This window comes from Montipora capricornis, chromosome 7 (assembly GCF_036669925.1).
Source record: "Montipora capricornis isolate CH-2021 chromosome 7, ASM3666992v2, whole genome shotgun sequence".
NCBI lineage: Eukaryota > Metazoa > Cnidaria > Anthozoa > Scleractinia > Acroporidae > Montipora > Montipora capricornis.
The window spans coordinates 47154184-47174082 of NC_090889.1; the positions used below are offsets into that span (position 1 = coordinate 47154184).

A 19899-nucleotide genomic window follows, 5' to 3' on the forward strand; every position below is an offset into this window, starting at 1 on the left:
TGTTTTATTGAAGCGAGTTCAGAAATCGGGTGGGGGGGATTAAATATTTGCAAGCCAAGCAAAGAACATGTCAGGATCTGCAAGGATTACGTCATTAGTAGGGAAAAGAACACCGTACTAAGATAGCCGTTGATAACGTAATTCTTGAATTATGTGACTCGTGTGACTACTTTGCTAACCCTTTACTCGTGTAAAAAACCAATTAAATTTAATCGCGATTGCAAAAAAAGAAAGCTGTAAGTTGTTAATAGTGTTAGTATCGTATGGTTCATACCTATACATTTCCCGAAGAAAGTTTCAGATTAATTAAGACCATTACGTCATCGGAGATTTCGCAACGGCTATAAGTGATGGTGCAATAAGGTCGTGTGCAGACGTTGTTGTCAGTTGTTGTGCTACAGATTGATCAGGTGATTTTGTGTCTATAGTCATCATTAAATCAACAAGGACTGCTTTGGAATGTGCGCTAAGTTGCGACTAAAGTGCTAAGAAAACAAATAAATTTGCAAAGCGTGGTAATAAGATCTAAAAGTTCCTCTCGTTTTGTATAATAAGTCGATTGATATCCATGTATAACAACCAAAACTAATCCCAACCTGAAAACATTTTTCCTTCAATTCATCTGAGTGCGTATTTAAACTAGGTATAATGAGGATCACTAATTTAACCTAAGTAAGAACGGATTCAACCTGAAAACGGATTTTACCGGCAGCAGGTACATTGCAAGTAAAAACAAAATAGTCATGCGAGGCTGGCTGGGTTTGAAGATAACTATACAGTCGAACCTCCGGTTTCGACTACCTCTCCTCAGCGACCACATTTCCAGAACACTGACCAAACGTTTCCAAGTAAAATCACTATATTTGGAACCTCTTGTATGCGACCCCCTCTCTTAAGGGACCGCGACCACTTTTAGAGCTAATAGTTTCAAATTTTTCTTTCGTTTTTAACCTTCTGTAAGTGACAGGTATAGAGCAGAACTTGGATAACAAGGCGTCGTAACATTATTGCACTCCTAGCTAGTACAAGGGGAAGTACCGGATTTTTTTTCTGGAAATTCACTTTTTACATGAATAAAATGATTGAAAATTAAAAGAAAAATGCACATACACTGTATCAGACTCAAAAAAGACGACCTTAAGTGTCAATTAGAACTGATTTCCTGATTGACTGTCCTCTTAAGAACAGTCAACAGTTTAATGACGACGGGATGAAAATCGAAGAACAGTATTCGTCGCATTCAATATAATCATTCCCTAGTCAGTACAAGTCATATCCAAAGTTTTTGCTTTTTTATTTCAGCCAACTTATCGATGTCTTGTTGTGTCTGTAAAGGTGTATTCACATGGGGTTTCTAGTCAATATCCGGCTCCTCTATTGGACCGTTTTCTAAGCACAACCACTCTGCTTTTATTGGTTCTCCTTTTGATTATACAAGAGTCGTAGTCTGTCAGAAGTGAACCGTGAGACTCTGAATATATACTTTGGAAAGCTTAAATATATTTGACTACTAAAAGTTATTACATGGGTTTAAATGGGCATTGGCGGTTGGGGTGCGTCTATGCAGTTACCATATGCCAAGGAGGCATAGTTTTTTATGTTTAAGGCGAATGGCTGGCCCCCCGGTAGGGTGAGTGCAATGGCCGCCAGATATAACGACTAGTGCGTCAAACACAACGGTTCAAGGAGGCATAGTATGATCTAAGCGCTTGTAAGCGACCACCCAAAATGTCAAGCCTCGAGGCTTGACATTTTGGGTATGGAGTCACAGTTGGGAGGTTCGACTGTGTATATTTTTGGTTTTACCAAAAACTGAATAAATAACGAGTATATAAATATAATTTGCACGAATCCTGCCGCGTACATAGTATGAATTACGCACTTGCCACAAGACCTTTTATTTCGCCGATGCGAAATAAACCTTTTGCTTTGCCGTTTGGCTTCTTCAGGGCACAAAGGTTACACTCAGTTATCGTATTATTCGTTGCCTATTTATACTTTTCAAAGGTCGTTAGCTTTGTTTACGTTCTTGTGACACAATTAATTGCTTCATAAAAGTGTTTACAGCCAGCCTAGTGGTAAAAGATATATATAACTGCCGACAGTACTGTTTCGGCCTTCCGGGCCTCACCATTGCAGTGTCGATGGCTAGAATGGAGGTTAAGCTTAAAAAGCAACCCCAAATGTCCACGCATGTGGTACATCTAAACCATGCCAGAGTTTTCAAACTAGCGAGCTAGTGAGCATGCGCAATTGCTAGCGGCAATGACTCATCCTAGTAGAGAGATAACAATTATTCTATGAGGGGGCGCTGGATATGAAGTGATAGAGGCGCGTATCGCCAAGTTGGTTATAATCATTTTATATCCAGCAAACCCGAGTAGAATAATTTTTTTATCAAAAAGTCCAGGATCAACAACTCTTCCATGTTGGTTTATTTTAGTATTGTCGACTAAAGCATCGATTTCTGCCTCGGTCAATTCCAGCCCAAAACGGCTTTTGTCGGGCATTTTTTCTCAGAGCTGCAAAAATGTTTTCAGCTCGCTTTATTGCTGATGCGTTCCTTGTCCATATTAGGTACAGCAGGTATATGAACTGATAGCCTAAGTCCGGCAAGCCAATGATCATGAAAATGCTGGAAATCTGATATCCTTAGTTCAGTTTTTAATAAATACATTTAGTATATACTAAAACATACGTGGATAGCGTTGAACGCACTGATTGGCTACTCAAACTCCGGATATCCTTTGTTATTAAATTCTCAACCTCGGATAATGCAATTCTCGTGCTCTGATTGGTTCACTCAATCTCGGTTATCAGCTCATATACCTTGGTTTGACCTTATATGGTAATTGATTGATCTAAGTGTTGCCAAGCTAGCAGTTTTTTCGCCGTAAAGTGAAACTTCTCTCTAAAGAAAGCAAAAAAAAAGTTTTTTTGGACAGCTGGGTTAAATTCCGACGTTTAGAAGTACGCGAAAAGGTAAGAAATGTTTTTGTGACGAGCCTGCGTCTGCCTGACTACAAGGTGTTACACGACATCGAATCGGTTCTCATCAAGTTTTTTTGATTTCGCTCGGATTTGCTCGCTTTTTTCGCTCGCCTTTCGTACTCACTGTTTTAGTATATACTAAAACAACTATTCACCTCAGTGTCGGTGGCTAGTGGTGGATATACCACTAGCTACCTCCACCTCGGTGAATAGTTGTTAAGTATACGTTGAGCAATGGCTGGGATGCAGTCTGCATCAGGCATCCCAACTGGCACAAAATCGGGATCAATGGCTTTTATCCATGAAGACCACAGCAGCTCCTTACATCATTATTCTATTTTTAGTCTAAAAATATTTTCTGGTGAGATCTCGCAAGATCCGGCACTTCTACTTTGTTCAGCTGACCAAATTGTCTACGTCTTGAAAAGCGTAGGTAAAGTCTGCTACGAGCCTAGTGGCCCATCAGGCTGGCGCTTATCTCCGGTTTCTGTAGCATGAAGCGACTAGGAGTATTTCTACTCCCCCCTGGATGGGATGGCAGTCCATCGCAGGGCTACCCCCAGCATTAGATTCGCCGGTACCCCATTTATACACCTGGGTGTGCTTTGCATTAATTCCACCCTACTGTTCAGTTTCACAGCATGAGAAATTAATTCTCTATTCAAAATTTTAGCACTGACTAGATATTTTAAGCTAAGACTAATCAAAAGTGTCTTCTTTCCCGGTTTTCCGTTATGTTTTCGCGCAAAGACACCTACGGACCAAAAAGGATTGCTTCCCAATACTAAATAGTTGTGATACAGGCAAGTTACCAAACACGCTCAATGAAAAATGATAGCCTCTGTGACATTTTCTCTTGATTTTTCCTCAACAGCGTAATCAGTTTGAGCAATTTGCCATAAACTTTGTCAACGAAAAGCTGCAGCAAATTTTCATTGAGCTCACGCTAAAAATGGAACAGGTACACTTAAACTCTTAATTGGAAACTGTCATTGGTCATTCAAAAATGAATTTGTTCATGCCCATCTCAACCTTAAAACTAATTCTGGTAACAGCTTGTGACCCCGATATGATACTGGAAAGTGTTTTGTGTAAGCAGTAAGCTTACTCAGAATACTGAAAACTGCGGGAAAAGCGAGTGTTCATTTGGTTACCGATGCATTACTTGCACGTCGTAGCACGAGCGCTGTAATAAATGTTGTACATGAAACATTTTTTAACTGAAATTAAACCACACCGATCAGTTTGAATGGTTGCGTATCCTTTTCAGGACGGAGTAGTACACAGGGTCGATTGATACCTACAGCGATCCAGTGGTAATCTCTTTTCCTCATTAATGCTGTATCCGGTTTTCCGTGATGCAATCCCCTCGTTTTAGAATTTTGACGAATTCAGTCAAAAAGACGCATGTCTTGGAATCCCATATCCTTTTATTTTCTTTAGTTGTTTTATCTGGACCCATAACTCAAATTTGAATTGTCATTTTTTAATTCTTTTAAGGAGGAGTATATTCAGGAAGGAATTACCTGGCAGGAAGTTAAATACTTTGACAATAAAACAGTTTGTGAACTTATAGAGAGTAAGGTAACTTGGAATTGACTTACTCAACTATACACGGACATATGAAAAATTTTGTTCTATGAAACAAGTTGATAGAGCAAGGAACCTAGATTAACCACTGTAAGGAAGATTTTTGAGTTGAGGTTTCCATCGTTATCTCTTCAGTTCGAAACGTTAGCTCGCAAATCATTCAGGTGTATTGTGCATTGTGTTCTCGTTTCCAGCGCCCTCCGGGCATCATGAGCACTCTTGATGATGTCTGCAGCACAATGCATGCAGTGTCTGAAGGCTCAGAGAAAACTTTGATGGAGGTTAGTATCAACACGGACTTAATAACGATATCATTATACATACATTGTAATCACTATCTTGAATCTCATTGACTATATTAATTCACTTTCCGTTTTATGCAGCCTAAAGATTCTGGAAGAATCCGCAATCTGCCGGTTACGCAGCAGTTTGGATTTGAGCAATAGAGGACTTTTTCCGTGTTTACATAAATAGCCTCATCTAAGCACGAGGGGGAGTTGGGAGAATTCGAGACGGTTATCCGTCGAGGGTTTGCACAACTTCCCGAGTGTTTAGATGAGGCTATGGAAACACAGAAAAAAGTTCTCTATTGCTTTTATAAAATATTTCTCAGAAATAATTCGGCAAATGAAAGAAAATGCTGGTTTTTTTTACTTGATTGAAACATATTTTTTTGATAAACGCTCGTATTTTCTACCAGCCAATCAAAACTCACGTCTGACAACACATAACCAATCAAAATTCGTGTGATGTCACAGTCGTGTTTACATACTTTCATCTAAACACAGTCATTGACCAATAAAATGCGCGTACTATCCTAATTATTTTATAATATTGGTTAATTAAATCTCAAGACTTTATTGGTCAATGGGGGCCGCTTCTGGGGTGAGAGGGTTAAGGACGTCAAAGTTGATTACTATTTTAAAGATTTTTTTCCGTTTTGTAAAAGAAATACTGAAATTTGGTTCCAAGTGACAGTAGCTTGGTCGCTTCATTCCTCAAAGAGTTTAATAAAACAGTTATAAAATCGGTGAAACATTTGTGAAACACGAATAATGAGCTAGCAATAACAGCTATTTACTAATTTGATCATTTTTATTCTGCAGAAACTTCGAGCAGTGGTCGCGTCCAATAACGATTTCTCGCGATACTTTAGGGCACAATCAAACTACTTTACTATTACTCATTATGCTGGAAATGTAAGTTTTGTTTACTTGATACTCCAATTTGCCTTTAAGGGTAATCAGGTTACTTTATTAAACTAACTTACATCCGAGCACAGTCCGAGCATTTCAAAGCTCTTACACAAGTTGGTCACCATTTGGGACCATTTTGAAATCCTCGCTACTGGAAAGTGATCCTTTTTTGAAATCGATTTTCTGCGCAAAACTAAAAGTTCATTTATGCACCTGTGACGGCGTTATTAGGCCGAAACATCGCTCATTGATTGGCTAAGTTGACCATACGTGGCAAGATAGAGAAATATGTTAGTTGTAAGCGCCAAGAAGTAATTGGCTCCTGATGTTGCTTAATGCCTGTAAGTTTCTTTGAGCTAACATTGCTTTCTTATGTCTTTGTTTCGCAGGTTGATTACGAGGCTGTTGGATTTTGTGAGAAAAACAAAGATGTTCTTTCGAATGACATGATCAACTTAATGCAGTCAAGTGAAGAGTAGGGCCATAAAAAATTCATTTTCAAATTAAATGCATTTTTGATGAGCTCGTGCGTTCGGGAAAGGAGGGGGCTTTCTTTCTTTAAACAACGTTTTTTCGTTGTTATTTCAGCGAATTTGTCCGTAATCTGTTTCCTGTGGTTGCCACCAACGAGTGTACCGGACGTCGCTCAAAATCAAATACTGCTGGAGCAAAAATCAAGGTACCGCTTATTGTTCTATTTAACCGGAGCACCATTGGTAAGATTTTTTGGGAAATCTATCGATGCGGGAAATTTTGGTTATGACGTCAGCGTCCGCCCGTCCGCCCGCCCGTACAAACTGTCGGGGTGGAGGTGGGGAGGCAAGACAGCCTCTGGGGACGGGAGTGTTCTGCCAATTTTCGTTGTAATAACAATAATCATTATTATTCCACTATTACGCCATTTAATCATATTTGGTCAAGAGAACGCGCAAAATATGACACGGTAATACACTGTAATGTCCCGGTTTGACCGGTTTAGAACAGAGCAAATACGGACGGAGCGGACGTTTTCAATGAAAGAAATTGTTTTCAACACGATGAAAAGCCTGAGAATTTAACTTGTCATCGTCATTTCGTTTATCCAATCAAATTAAGGACATTTGCATGGCTTTTTGTGCTGTCTACATTTTGCTCATTACTGCCAAGACAAGGTATCCGCTGACCCGTATCACGTGACCATATCGCGGGCCCAAGTTTAGAACAACAATAAAAGCTGGGTGACACACGCTTACACCAACGCGGTGTGGCCAACACATCACGCATGCGCACAACCGTTTCACACTGTCACTTAGCCGCCATGGACAGCTGTTTCGGCCTTTCTAGGTCTCATCAGCATGGCTTAGCTAACATACCAGGGGCGTATTTTGGGAACAGTTTTGCTGTTCAAAACCCAGCTTGTATGGCATGTGAATCTGCCACTTAAAGAGGTGCTAAAAAAGACCTGTCTGGTATGTTAGCTATACCATGCTGATGAGGCTCAGCAAGGCCGAAATAGCTGTCCTTGGCTGCTAATTGACCGGGTGAAATGGTTGTGCGCATTCGTGATGTGTTGGCCACACCGGGTTGGTGTTAGCGAGTGTCACCTTGCTTTTATTGTTGTTCCAAGTTATGAGGTCAGCTGACCAGGTACTGGTTTGCGATTGGATCGCAGGCTCAAGCCAGGTTAACATATATAGTTGTGGTCAGGACCACATTTGTGGTTACGGAGTTATTCAAGTCAAGCTTCAGGGGGATATAAACTTAAAGCTGAGTGTTTATTTTTAATTTGTTTAGAGCTGCATTTTGCTCTGTATTGCAATTTTTGGCATATCTTTAGATTTTTTTAAATTTTGAATCTGATAAGGTTGCATGACTCTGGACGAGCAGAAACGAAAGAACTCGTTTTAGATTGTTTTGTTTTGTTTTGTTTTTTTTTTTTAGTTTCTTTATATGACTGCTTTTCGTCAAGACTAAACAAAAAAAACAAAATTGTTTTTCCCGTAAATTCCTCGTTTAAGTAAGGCCAGTAAGAATAAATAACCCGGGAGGTCTGCTTTTAGGCTTGGCTAAATCTAGATATTATACTATATAAATCTGTTTAGTTGGTCAAGCATAAAGACGGCGGGAATAGGAAGTCTGTCTTCCAAACGGCACTTAGGTAGATAGTTCTTGAAGATAAATGTTTCACGGTGTGTTCGTCTTAAAGGTACTGATGAAATAAAACGTACACACGCTAAATTATATTATTCACCTACAGTACTTGAAGAAGCCTAACATAAACGAGCAGAGATTGTTTTTTCCTGTCTGCGGTGAGATGAACAGGACCATCGACTTTCTCAGTTTTGACAAAGAACACGCCCTTAACTTCTGCTGAAACTACTTCAATTTGACTACCATCGTTTGATCCCAGTAATGTGTTTTTCTTCACTAACGTTTCCATAAATTGATGTTAACATTGCTTAGATCTTTTCAATCATCGATCTATGAGTTTCTTTTTGTTTTTAATTTTTGTGTATTTTTTAGAGAAACGAATGATTTAAACAGGTTTTTTTGTGCAAAATAAGGGAAAAAGCAAAAGAGTTTCGATGATGTGGCTAAGTTAATTAAGAACTCCTAATGCAACACTTATCAACGTAATCCGAGTAAAACAACATTCTCTTCATTCACTTCTTCTTCTGAAGGGGAGAAAAAAAACAGAATACCTTCAGTTGATACCGAGAGCGGAATAACCTCGAAACTATTAAACGTGATAACTGCCTGTTCCGTAAATCGTTTTTTTTTATCGCCACAGCCCTAAACTTATGCGGTTACAAGGATGCAAAGTAAGAAAGTAAAATGAACTTCAGCTTGGAGAAAAATTGCTGCGCATCTCGAGATACTCGAGTTTCCTATCGGTGATGCTCACTAATACAGGGATATTTTTGCGCGGTTTAAAATTAACTGTAGAAAGTAGATCTTAGTAAGTACTCTTTGTATCCAAAAAGAAAATTGGGGGTAACCATGCATTTTTGAGAGATAATTTAGCTTCGATTTGAGAAAGAACGCCATACACTGCTTTGTATTTTAATTTATTTTACAATTATTATTCATGAATTATCTTGGAAAAATGCGTGGTTACCCCCAATTTTCTTTTTGGATTTCAATGACACTTGTCAAGATCTACTCCCTGCATAATCATAAACCGGGGCAAAAATACCTTTGAATTAGTAGGCACCGTCCTTAAACCAAAGAACAGCTTTTCTTTAACTAATTTTCCACTGTTTACAACAACGTTTACATCACAATAAGCAAAGGAAGCAGAATTCAAAAATCCACAACCTTGTTTGAGAAGCCACATCAAAAACGCGTGTTTCGTGTTTCATCATAGATTTCAAACACCTCGAAACAATAAAAGCACTCAGCCTTCGGCCTCGTGCTTTCATTTCGTTTCTCGGTGTTTGGAACTCGTTGTTGATATATTACTTGACAAAAATTTAGATTGGAGAAAAAATTCTGGGATAAATCTTTATATTTTAAGAAAACAACATGGTCACTGAACCCAAGACAATACAAACCTCCCCAAACCACGAAAGGTAGACCTTAAATGGAGAGGAACTTGACAAAAACGCAGCTACTTTATCCATGGGAATGGCAAGTCTGCCATTTTTCTGCTACTCGAGATTACCTACTATGTCAATTTCACCAATTTTCGTCTTGTATTAAGCGGGGATGTTTCTATCAATCCCGGCCCCACCTCACGATCAAATGCTGGAAAATGTTCGGTCTACAGCTAAAGACCATAGAACTCTGGGCTGCGGTGCTACATTAACTGTGAATGTGTCGAAGTAAGTAGCTATGAAATCTTTAAGCGTATGGAAAACTTTAGTTGGACTTATCGCTTGTGCCTACAGACGGACCGTGTACTGCTGCGCGTAATGGCACTACTTTTTGAAATGATTCTACAACAGTATTTGGCGTTCATTCCGACTATCGGCTGGACATTAACGCTAATATGGCTCATCATGAGCCTTCCTCTCACTGATTTGAGAATTAAGTTGGTGAAGGTTTAATGGAATCTGGCATTTAAGCGTTAATTTTTTTTTTGAAAGTCACTTCTTTGAGTCCTTCAAAGGCCTCAGTACGTTTTCACGTTTAGAGAGGTTCACCTAGGGGAAATAAGGAAACCCTTACTGAACGCTCCTTAGCGCACCGCTATGTTAGACGACGACGTATATATAAATTTGGTCAATTGGGAGGATTTCCTGTGGACAGCAGTAAATGAATTTTTCTCCGCAAAGAGATAAATGACAAATTGACTCCTTCATGGATAGGACAGAGAGCTAAGAAAGACTTACTTAGATGTACGCAGTAATGGCTCAGTCAACCACCCTAGTAATGAGCCAACACCCCTGACCTAGGAAAACTATGGAATATTGTCATCTCTCAACAAGACCTTGAGAGAACTTTAAAGAAATAAGATTCATCTCAAAAACTCTAGATTTGACGGTGTGACATCATGCTACCCGAGGAAGTGGCCTCCAAAACATCCGGTTCATAGACAAAAATCGTCAAGAAATCCTTGTCCAGAAGCATGTTCCAAATTGAAGGATTCAAACCTCACGGGCATCTTTTAATCAGTTCAAGGTGCTTAAGATTAACCAAGAGAACTGGTGGCGCCTGCACCCATCGTACATTTGTACTAAAACACAGACATGATTGAAAGGGTGCAACGTAGACCCACTACGCTAAACCTAAAAAATAAACATTTCAAAAAAAGACTACAAAATGTGAAATTACTTCTTTGGCTCAAGAAAGGAGGACTTACAGAAGTTTAATCTTTCTTTTTAAGTTTATTACCAGTCGTTATGATTTGAACTTGACCAAATATCTGAAATCTGCTGTCATAGGCACTTGAATACATTTTTGTTGCTTTAGGCTCAGGCCGCCGCTCTGATCGGCAAGATTATGACATGTACACCGCATTACGTTCGCTGTATCAAACCAACCGAATCGAAGCTGCCATTGGACTGGGACAACCAAAGGTATTTCAGCTATGTTGCTTTTTGGCTTATTAAGAGAATATCAAAAATAGGATGTGACCTTCGGTACTTGACCCCAACAAAATAGGCAGGAAGCCAAAGCTTTATACCGGGTTACGCATTTTGATAAAGGGCCCCCAGCTACACAGAAAAAAAGAAAAGAAATAAAAATGATAATAGTAACTTGATGGGCCCACGTAGAAGTCTTGTTGCGTCTTGATGAAATTGTCTTAATTGGCTGAATTGCCAGAGCCTCTTTGGTGTGACAGGCTTCTAAATAGGCATGGTCTTCCTTTCACCTCACTCAGAGCTTTGAAAAATGAGCTTGCATAAATTGGTTGGTTGCACAATGATGATGTTATCTGAGCAGAGTGGATCATCAGACTGGAAGCAGTGCTCCGGGATCATAAATAATGTCACATGAGGTTTTGTTCCTACCCTGTGGGTTGTAGGGCGAACTTTGTCGAGACACGGCAGATGAGGAAATTCGTGTCACAAAAATCGTTATATTATTTACATATTCCTGGAATTGGCTTATCCATGGGTAGCTCGAAGTCACTGCCGGGCTTTGAAACCCCTTCAATGGAGTTAGCTTCTCCGTATGCAAATCTAAAGACGTTTGTGCTTAAGGCGAACCTAAGCAGCGATTTACACTTTTGCAAGAGTACAAATTACAAGTAACTTAAAAAAGAACACTTTTCGTTCAGGGTGTTACATCAAATTAACTATTTGGGACTAAAGGAGAACATTCGAGTGAGAAGAGCGGGCTTTGCGTTTCGCCGTCAATTTCAAATTGTTATCCAGAGGTTAGTGTTTTCTGTAGAGTTAAATTGATTGTCTTCCCCAAAGGGGAAATTAAGTCACAAAGTTCTTCCATTGTAACATTTTGGGTGTCTGCTACCCCCTAAAACCCTTTCCACTCACAAAAATACTCTGCAGTTGTCTAACACTAGTTCTTGGTTCGCTAAACTCTTTCCTTCAAAATCACGGTCTTCAGTAGAGGCTAAGAAAAAGTGAAAAAACTAGTAGTAACTTGATCAAAGACCGCGTAAGGAAGACAAATGGGTTTAATACGGGGTTCACGTCGAAGACTGCTTTGCATTGTAATAGGTCTTTGAAAACTGGGACACAAGTAATTTGTGATGTCTTCCCGATATTGAACCCATTCCCCTTCAAAGCGCGGACATGGATAAACAACGACCACTATTCTACATTGTCTGTCTTTCAAAGCGAATAAAAGAGTGAGTCTTAATTTCAATAAAATGGTACTAAAGACAACACAATATATTTGGGACGATTTCGAAAGATAAAGAAAGTGGAAAAGTTTGTCGAGGTGATCACGGGACACTTTAAGATCTATTCCATTGTAGGTATGGAATAATTTCTCCTCAGTAGCAAAAGGCTGGGCTGGTGACCCGGCTGAAGGTTGCAGATCATTTTGAATGCTGCAGGAATCGATCCTTCCAAATGGCAGGCCGGAAAAACAAAATTGTTTTTACGAGAACCAAAGACGGTAAGGAAATAATAGTTTCCAGGTTTTGTAACAGCCATGTTATTCCTATTCAAATTGAATAACATTGAAATGACTATTTGATCGCGTTCGATATTTTTATATTTTATATTTCTCTCATTCTGTGCTTATCACAATAATTGTATGACCTTGTTTGCTTGTTTCCATGTACTTCGCTGGCTAGATTGTTTAAATGCATGAGATCTTTCGTTAAGTATCAGATCAGGTGCGTATACTCTTTTAAACCTGATTGCACATTTTTTCTAATTCCTGTTCGGGATTATAAGTTAGTAAGGAAATAAGGAAACTTGAAATTGAACGTGAATTAATGTTGTGCGTGTAAACCTCGAGGGTAATCTCCCAAATGCACGAAATACTGACAAGAAAAACACAGGCATAACAAAGTATCACGTAAAAATGTTTTTATTTCGGTGTTAACGACTGATCATCAGTACCCTGAGAATATAATTTGATTTTGGTTTCTGGAGCTAAAGGTACCCGAGTAAAGTAAACTTCTTACAACAGACTTTCTCCATAAGGACGAGGGGTGTTTTTAAGAATCGAATATGAACAAGTGGAGGGTCATGCGAGAGCTCTGTATGGACTGTAATCTAAATAATTCAGTAGTTTAAGATCATGAATCAAACACAACTTAATAATGCCTTAAGTCTCAAAGGTGTCGTTTTTATTTTGTCAGCTTAATGAGCTCGAAGAGTTGAAAAACAGCATTCTGGAAAAATATGTCCTTGACATTCAGAGGAGATACCGGGCTTAAGCGAGTGCGGAAACGGTTCAAAAAAATCCGAAAAGGTATTTAATGATTATAAGCCAACTCAGACAAGAAATAGAAGGTTTTAAGTCGTCCCTTTGCTCACAAAAAGACTCTGTCATTTAATCACTAATGAGTATCAACTATGTTAGAGCTGTTTTAAAGTATTTGCTGATTGGTACAGAGATTTCCGCCAATGAGAAGTAAAACCAAAACCAATCGCAACTTACACACCGTCATTCCCTCAAATTGCAGGTGATGCCTTTTGATTGGCTCGCCGCACTGTTTGTGCGTATTGCGCTTAATCAGAGAAACTACTTCAGTTTTAGTTTTAACACAATCCTTTGAAAACAGGTCTACTGCAGTGGTATTGAGTCCAAAGAGCACAATATTAACACTAAGGGGAGGTGTGTGGAGTACATATAGAGGCTTGTTACTATAGACATTAATTAAAAGAGATCTGGAGATCCTGGGTTGAGACAACTGGTGCAATTTGATCCTGGTAGCCCTTGGGTTGCCTCGATCAGTGGGGTTCTTAAGGTATTTGTTGTTTTGTTGTTCTGCTCCCTTGTTTGTCGTTGGCCCAGAAAGGCCCTGTAATTCATCAATTTAACTTGGGCCGTTTTTAGTTACAGTACAATCACAACGGCGAATTCATGGTTCCTTCGATGTCAGTTCACTATTTACTAATGTCCCACTGGATGAACTATTCAAATTTGCCTTGATAAGCTGTATGCCCTCGCAAATCCACCTAAATTACCCCTATTGATCCTAAAGATTTACGCTTGTTTGCAACAACGAAGAGTCATTTTGTTTTGATGGTCAATACTATTACCAGATTGATAGCGTCGCAATGGGCTCTCCACTTTGTCCTGTTTTGGCGAACATTTTCATATGTGATTTTGAAGAAAAATGTGTGATGAAGAACATCAATCAGCCTAGTATTTGGTTGCGGTATGTGGAACATACCTTTACTCTTTTCAAGAAAAGAAATTATGCTTTCAGTTTTTTCATTACCTGAATGGAAGACACAACAACAATAAATTCAGGATTGAGTTTGAACAAAACGATGAAATTCCATTCCTTGATATCCTTATGAAACGCAATCGTGACAACTCTTTCTCAACATCTATCTATCGAAAGAAGACATTCACTGTCTTTATACTGACAAACTGGGACTCTTTTACTCCGCGTAAATACAAAATAAACCTAGTTCGCACTTTGGCTATCGTTGCATTAGCATTTGTTCGTCACCCCGATTGTTACAGTTACCTTAGATGACCTCAAGAGGATTTTTCTACTTAATGGCTACCCTATGGGAACTGTTAAATAACATATGAATGATGTACAAACAGGTACAGAAAAAAAAGTTCTTATCGTTCTACCTTCTTAGGTCATCACAGCAAACACCTCACAAAAAGGCTGAGGTCTTGTATTAACAAATTCTATGGGATTTTCAACCTCAAATTGAATAGTTTTTCAGAACACCCGAAGAATCAAGTCTTTTTTCCCTTACAAAGATAAATTAGCTCCTGCGTTCAGGTCAAAAGTAGTGTACAGAGCAAACTGTGGGATTGCAATGATTTCTATATAGGGAAACGAAACGCCGATTACGTGACAGAAAAACAGAACATTTTAAAGCTCGAACAACAAATTGTCACGAATCTGCAATTGCTGATCATGTTTTCTTAACCAACCATAGAATTAGTGGGATCATTTTGAGATATTAGCAACTGGTCGATCAGATATGTATTGTAAAATAAAGAGTCTCTGTTTATCCGTGATCTAAAGCCAGCCTTAAATGAAGCGTTGGCAGTGAGAAACTTTATCTCTATTATTAGCACATTTCTGGTCGTTTTATCGCAATCAATTTCGTTAGTTTTTAGTCCGTTCACTTGTATTTTTAATTTAAATTTATCTATAACTGAATAATAATCACTTCTGATGATGTATGTTGTAACATACGAAAGGTTTAAGTTTATATAAAGTTATGCAGTTCAAGCAAATGTTTTTGCCTGCGTTTTGCGTAATGTTGTAAAAAACGAGCAGCAGTGTTTTATCGGGGTTTAAAACACGAGGCGTAGCCGAGTGTTGTTTAGATCCGATAAAACACGTGCTTGTGAGTTTTTTGAACGGCTTAAAAAAATCCACAAAGAGTGTGCTCCTCTGGACTCAAAACAATGGTTCAAATTATAAGAGGGGATATTAGCATACAAGAAAAACAAGATATGCCTTATTAGTATTCTATATAAAGAATACTAACGGGAGTGTTTTATCAGGATATAAAGCTCATACACGTGACGTTTTATCGGTGTTTTCATAAGCTGTTAGGTCATGAATATTAATGGTTGTTAAGTTTTATGCACTGTTTACTTAAAATGCACGACTGAATACGTAGTAAGTGTTTGTAGTGATGAGATCAGTGCTTTTTACTGCTTCTGCATGTTTCATAGTGGTATGTTATACGACATTTTGTAATTCCCGTTCAACGAGTGAAGCGGATTAAAATCCTCATCAATTTCTTCTTGTAGGTGTCGTTGTCATTCAAAGATTTTATCGATGTCACAGAGGCCGCCGTGCTCTTCAAAAATTGATGCAATTAAGAAATTATCCCAAGGTAACTTACTACATCTTTTCCTGATACAACAAAACACGTTCTATGAGACTGAAACAGTTATTCCGTTGACTGTCAAAAGTAATTTATATTTCGATTCCTAAGCTTAAACTTAGTCCCCATTTGTGTTTATAAGCATAAAAACATCATGTGATTAATTAGTGTCACTTTCCCGAAAACATCACTTATGATCAAACTTGTGTGTTGCTTGTTCATCTACTTCCACACAAATGGAAACTTCCTCGCCTTTCTTTAGCCAATGAGAATCAAAACCCAAAGTAAGTGCACTTGAACGTGCGCATGCGCATTTCCCACTCTTTCAGAAATTATAAGCAATTGTTTCGAAATCTGATTGGTTCGTCTCCCCTTTTGTATCTCTCTTAGTGGATTTGGAGAATTACTTTTGTTGTTATTCATTCGACACTCAAATGAAGGCACGTTTTTTAATATCTTAGTGAACAAGTTATTGGGTTACAAAAAAATAGCTCAGTAAAGTTACAGAAAAGAAGAACGATGGTGACTGGATCAGTTTGCCTCAGTTCAAAATTTTAAACCCACTAGCACGAAGAGATGAACGCGAAATTTATTTTTGGGCTGTTGACTCGGGGATTACTCAGAAAAAATCCGACGACTCCTTTGCAGGAGTCCAATCTACGACCTTTAGGCTACAAGTTCGGATACTCTACCACGTGAACAAACACCCATGCCTTTTTTCAAGAAAGGACAACTTGAAACAAAAAGCAAAAACCGGAGAATTGGGGTCTGGAGACCAACATGGCCGCCGCTTTCTTTGTTTGGGGACACCAACAGCAGGCCGTGAAGTCATGTAAATCGAGGAGAATAGGGAATTCTTGGGAGCTTATGTCATTTATAAAATAGATGTAGCTAGTCACCTGACCCTGGTTTAATGTTATTTCAATATTAGGTAATTTAGTTTTGGCCTAGCTTCAACGAGCTATAATACCTAAACTAAGCTAAATGACGCTGCGCTCTCACGTAGTTTTCCTGTAGCTCAGTGGTTTATTTCTTAGAAAGCATCCAACACATAATCATGGGGATCGTCCGTTTTGAGTCGACTTCAGCACAAAGGAGCAGTCGGACTTTTTCCGACTATCCCCGAGTCACCATTTTTTTGAGAAAACATTGGTTATCTCTTCAGTAGAGATGTATTCGTCGTGGGCGCTTCCTTTCAAACCCTGACGTGTCCGTAATTAGGTCTTTAAAACGGACTGAGAAAGTTAAATTTCTAGTTTTTCGAAGACATCTGCAAATTACGTAAGTTTTCAAGGGAAGTCGACAGTGTACTCGTCTAACAGCATGGAGTTCCAACTTGTGCAACAAGTATGAAAAGAGTACACAATGGGTGCGTGATTACTTTTTTTGTTAATTAGTTGTCCGCTTTTCCTTTCCTCCCACTCGCGTATTCGGTATACCGCTGGGATCGCCGTGTTAGCTTCAATCCTCTTAAGTATACGAACAAGAGGCAGCACGTATATAAACGAGTGTGTATTGCGTGGAGCCACCTTTGTAATAAAGGACTCCCCCGAAAAGCCTCTCCTGTATGTGACCTCCCGAGTAAGTAAATAACAAATAAGTTTTGGTAAGCCGGGGGTTTTTTTTTTTAGAACCCCCCCCTCCTAGATTTAGCTCATTGCCCAGTTAAATAGGGGCTTTAGAAAGGAAGGTCGGTTAGCCAGATTGTGCATGGATAAAAAAAGAAAAAAACGATGCACAACTGAAAACACACCCCAGGTGAAAGCAATGTTATGGTATTGCGCAAGGAAACCCTCATGGGAACTCCATCGTTTTCGTGGAAGCTAAGCACTACGTTGCTTCTTATCGAAGGACATCGCTCGTTTTTGATTGTTGATGGTAGTGTTTTTCACTAGCCATGTCAATGATTCTCTCTCTTTGACTTTGTCCCCTAAATGAGATTGATTACAAAGCATTGAATGATGGATACTATCTGTATTTAATAAAATGAACTACAAATATCAGCTTTCCAACCATTTTTATTGGGCTCGTCGGAACAGGCTATCAGTTTATATACCTGTTGCAACTCATATGGTTAAAAGGATCCTTGTCAGCATACGCGCCTCGTTGGTTAATCTATCACTTCATATCCAGCGCGCTCTCATAGAATAATTGTTAAATATACTTATAATATCTTACAGGGTATGGATTTCCTGGGCGATAAAAAGACGAGGATGGGACTCTTGGGACATTGGGTTCTAAGGGGAGACATATGTGGTTTCCAACCTAACAAAGACTCCTACAAGGCTTGATACGTAAGTCTTAGATTGCAGGCAAGCAAGCGACTTTATTTAAGTCAATTTTAAAAGAGCTTTTACTTTCAGGACACCGTTGAATCGACGAACTTGTGGCCAATCACAACTGAGTCAGTCAATGCAAGTAAACTCAAAGCAGATACATGAAACATGACTCCCTAACCAGGATTAATAAGCTTGCGAACAAATTCACTTGGTTTGCTCTTGCCACTGATATCCGTGACCGCGGATGTCAGGATAAATTACTGTCGTAAATCAAGAAACAACGCAAGGCACAACTTTGCGAGCGGAACGCCAATGCGTCAACACTGTATTCTGTGGAAACAGACATTATCATCTCTTAAAACAAGCTAAGGAAAATCGGAAGGAACTTTCAAACAAGGGCCACGGAGGGATCGCCAAGGACGAAGTTGATACCGGTTTTGAGGGCGTTTTAGAAATTGATACTATCCCACCACCCTGGTAGGGGTAATAGTACATCGCAGGGTTTTCCCTGTAGTGTGTCGGTAGTCATTTAGAGGAACAGTCTGACAGCAAGATTGCTTTTTAAACGGAAGTAGCAAATACCTGAATGGGTTCGCGAAGTACGGTTGCGGTTACTACTAATAAGAAAATAGGAATTATAAATGTCGTGAACAATTAAATACGGACCAAAATATCGTAAGATCACGTCATCCCAGATGGTAGTTTCTGTTTGATAGAAAGTAAACAATTTCATCAAAGTTTAACTTCAGTTTGGCACGCGAAGTAGGTGAAGTGAACTCACAAAAATTTTGAAACTGAGTTTTTAATGTTCAAGGTTTTTAATTTCGGTATCATTCTTAAAGAGGGGCGCACGCTGTTGCCCAGTCACATGACTTTCAGACTCTATCATGACTTATCCTACGGCTGACGCTCTCCAAACAATCTACACGTTCTAAAATTTTTGAAGAGACATATCGTTCATTAGAAAGCCGGTCAAATAATCAGCAAAAAGTCCAATTTTACTCCTCGGTATCCACTGTAATTCCTTGAATATCTTGCTTATGCGTCTGCTTATACATAAAGTTTCTACCACAATAAGGAACAAGTAAGGAGAGAGGGCTCTCCCTGCCTTACTCCACGATCAAACCCTGGAAAAAGGTGCTGTAGAAAAACCAATTAGTAAGGAAACAGCTTGATATGTTTTTGCTAGAATGTGGGAATCCACTGAATAAATGAGTATCCAAGCCGAAAGCTTGAAGGGTTTTAAAAAAAAGTGTCGACTCTTACAGTATCAAAGGCTTTCTGAAAGCATACAAATCATTTTACCATTAATACAGTATCGTGGCCGTTAATTCCATAATGCTTTCAACTGTTCTCGATTGCATCACACATTTTGCTGTCTGCAATACGCACATGGTGTATGTATAATGTTCGGCAAGGTACTGTCTCTAATCTTTTGGCTATGGCTTTTGAAACTATTAACATCTACATTGATTGTGTGAGATGTTCTCCAATTGGATAAATACCTTTTATACTTATCTTGTTTCGCAATTAAAGTAATGATAGACTCTTTTGAGGCATCGGGATAATTCGCCGTGATCGTAACGATTCCATGATTAAATGGTAAAGAATTCAACTACGTCGGCCATTTTGCACGCCCAAACACGATGCCAGATCTGTGCATGCCCGTATGGATTTAGTGCTGGACAAAACAACAGTGGAACATGAGGATGGGTTCACCGGACCTCCGGACCGCCGGGCCGTCGCGGCCGCAGGCCTCGGCCGCGGGGCCGTGGGGGTTCGCTGGGGCGCGGGCCTGCCTTTAGCAAAACCCAGGTCCCAGAGCCGATTTTAGGCTTGGGCTAAATATATGTATCAGAGTTTTGTGTGGAAGACGCCATCTGGTTCTACCATTATGGCGGTCGCTAATACAATACGAAAACATGAAAGCGCTTACTTATCGCTCATGAAATAAAATAC

At 39.2% G+C, this 19899-nt stretch overlaps 1 pseudogene; it reads left to right on the forward strand.

Moving 5' to 3' along the window:
- Positions 1 to 19899, forward strand: part of LOC138056120 (unconventional myosin-If-like) — an 83699-nt pseudogene that overhangs the window by 31176 nt on the left and 32624 nt on the right.